Below are 3,616 nucleotides of genomic sequence, written 5' to 3' on the forward strand. Positions count from 1 at the left end.
CAAAATAATCTTTCTCTTAAGATCTATTCTGTCTGACAGCAACAGTCACACCAGCTTTATTACCTTACTCTTTGTATGGTGTATCTTTCTATCTTGGTACCTTCAACTTCTCTGTGTATTTATGTGTAAAGTGTGTCCCTTTTTTTAAAAAAGATTCTATTTATTTATTTGACAGAGAGAGAGAGACAGCCAGCGAGAGAGGGAACACAAGCAAGGGGAGTGTGAGAGGGAAAAGCAGGCTTCCTGCCGAGCAGGGAGCCTGATGTGGGGCTCGATCCCAGGACCCTAGGATCATGATCTGAGCCAAACGCAGACACTTAACGGCTAAGCCACCCAGGTGCCCCATAAAGTGTGTCTCTTGTAGACTGAATATACTTGGGTTTTTTTGTCCACCCTGATCATCTCAGTCTTTTAGAGTATTTAGTCCATCTGTAATTAATGTACAGATTGATTTTTAAGTTTGTCAAATTGCTACTTGTTTTTTAGTTATCTCTTTGGTTTTTGTTCCTCTTTTCCTCTTTTCCAGTCTTCCTTCACATTAATCAAATATACGATCGATTTCAGGGGCGCCTGGGTGGCTCAGTCAGTTAAGTGCCTGCCTGCAGCTCAGGTCATGATCTCGGGGTCCTGGAACTGAGCCCTGCATGAGGCTCCTTGCTCAGGGGGGAGCCTGCTTCTCCCTCTCCCTCTGCCCTTCCCTCCCCACTTGTGCTCTCTCTCTGTCAAATAACTAAATAAAATCTTAAATATATACACACTATACATTTCATTTTTGTTTCTTCTTAATGACCTTTTACCTTTACTTTTTATTATGTTTCTAGCAGTTTTCTACGAGTTATAATATGCATCTTTACCTTATCACAGTCTATTTAGAATTACTATTGCATTAATAATTCATATAAAATATGAGAAGCTTATTACATTAAAATTTCATTACCACCCCTTTGGCTATTGTTGTTCTCTTGCTTTTGTTGCCATATATGTCACACACACTTGCGTAATAAACCCCACAACTATTGTAAAAGTCATTGAACGAGGAAGTCATTAGACTGGGATGGCGCTGATGTTTTGGCATCCAACGTGAGCAAGCCAAAACCCAAGCCGGAGTCCGTTCCTGTAACTGCCTTGAGGTTAGGAATGCAAAACTTAAGAACTATCACTCGCAAATGGTGAACTAGTCTTTCCCAAATAAGGCAGCTGCTTAAGCTGTAATTAAATAACACAAAGCTTTCTCCCAGTTCCTGCCAGTAGAGCACTCCCAACCTGGCACTGCCTGATACAAACGTTCGTTTGTTCACATAAACTCTTCAAAAATGTAATGTGCCTCAGTTTCTCTTTTAACAGTATTCTATTATCGCATTTCCTTTAAACAGTCAGCTTCCAAAAAATAAAAAAAAATTAAAGAACAAGAAAATATGATTACACGTAAAAAGATAGCTATATTCCCCACACATTTACCATTCCCAGTACTCTTCATTCCTTCTCGTGGATAGCAGTTTACATCGGCATACCCTGTAGTGAGGGCCATCTGGCAACGACGTCTTGCAGCTTTTGTTTATCTGAAAATGCCTGTATTTCATCTTAATTCCTAATGGATAATTTCACAGGAAATATAATTCTAAGTTGACTTTCTTTCCTTTCAACTCTTTATAAAGATGTCATTCTGGGGGCGCCTGGCTGGCTCAGTCGCTTACGCAGCTGACTCTTGATTTCGGCTCAGGTCATGATCTCAGGGTCCTGGGATGGAGCCCTGCGTTGGGCTCCCCACTCAGTGGGCAATCTGCTGGAGAAGTCTCTCTCTCCCTCTGCCTCTCCCCCTGCGAGCACTCTCTCTCTCTAAAATAAATCTTTTTTTTTTTTTAAAGCTGTCATTCTATTGTCTTCTGGATTCCATTTTTCTGATGAGATGTCCACCGTCATTTGTCTGGTGTTTCTCTGCAGGTATTTTATCTCCTCTCGTGAGTTTTGAGATTACCTCCTTATAATTTTCAACATTTTAACTATGATGTCCTTAGGTGTCTTTTTTTTTTTTTAAATCCCACTTGGAGTTTGCTAGCATTCTTGGATCTGTAACTTGAAGTTTTTCTCCAAATTTGGGCAATTTTTTGGACTTTGTTTCTTCAATGTTTTTGGCCCCATTCTCTCTTTCCAGTTAAATATATGTCAGCTTGCTTGATACTACCCCATAGGTTGCTGTAGCTTTGTTAATTTTTTTTTCTTTCTATTCTTCAAATAAGATAATTCCTACTGATCTGATTTCAGTTTATTCAGTCTTTCTTCTGAAGTCTCCAACTTGCTGTTAATAGCCTACAGTTAAATTTTAATTTCAGATATTTTACTTTTCCATTCTTGAATTTCCACCGGGGTTCTTTTTTTATGGTTTCCATTGCTTTGCTGAGATTTCCCATCTATCTACTCATTTTGACTATATTTTCCTTTAAGTCCTTAAAAATATTCACAATAGCTATTTGAACATCCTTGCCTGTTAGTTCCAACATTTGGGTTATTTTGGAATCTGTTCTATTGATTTTTTAATTTGTTTGTTTTCTTGGACAAAGGGTCCTCTGGAATCCTCCCCCACTCCCCGACAGCTTCCTTTTCTTCGGTAACCTGCCTCTAAATTTTTAATTTTTCAGTATCCTATTCATCCAATATCTGTCCCCTCAGCTCTTCAAGACACTTTTCCACTTGCGATCTGCCTCCTGTCACACAGCAGAAGTTTGGGGTGATTATGAGGCTTACTTCACATGTTCCCCTTCTCTGAAGGATCAAAGGCCTACCCTACTTTTTTGCCCAATGCTTGAAAAAAGTTGCATAACATATTTTGTTCAGTTTTGTAGTTGTTTGGTGGGAGGGCAGTTCTTGTACTAATGACTCTGTTATAGCTAAATGGATGTTATCTAACACCAAATTCGTTCAAAATAGTTTGTTTCTCATGTTTTTGCTGATCCTTTTCCTGGTGCCCTGAACTTGGGCTTTAGTCCACTATTTGGATAACCTAGCACCACCCTGTCTCCTATTTATTTTTTTCTTCATGTTTTGTCACTCTGTTCTGATCTTGTGTCCATCACCTTGGAGAAATTTTCCTGTATTAGTTCTTTGATAATTTCCTCTCCTGTTTCTTTTTTTTTTTTTTTAAGGTTTTATTTATTTATTTGACAGAGAGAGAGCACAAGCAGGGGGAGCAGCAGAGGGAGAGGGAGAAGCAGGCTTCCCGCCGAGCAGGGAGCCCAATGTGGGGCTCGATCCCAGGACCCTGGGATCATGACCTGAGCCGAAGGCAGATGCTTAACCCGACTGAGCCAGTCAGGCGCCTCAAGACAGCACTTGTTTTATAAAAATGGGATGAGGGGGAGATTATTGTATATGTCGTTGTTAAAAATCTTAATATGGTCAGACATGAAACAACATGCATTTGAACTTATATTGAAGGAAAATGAAACTTAAAATATTGCATTGGTCACTATTACAAAGAAGTTAAAAAAACAAACCCACCGAGCCCCTTATTCATCATGTGCAGACAGAGTAGCTGGTTCTAATTATCTGTCAGGGGCTTGAAAGCACATTCTTGCACTCATTTGTATTTCACTTTTTCCCTTTAACAGTGTTTGCAAGA

This window comes from Ursus americanus, chromosome 23 (genome assembly GCF_024610735.1).
Source record: "Ursus americanus isolate L20-20 chromosome 23, mUrsAme1.1.p, whole genome shotgun sequence".
NCBI lineage: Eukaryota > Metazoa > Chordata > Mammalia > Carnivora > Ursidae > Ursus > Ursus americanus.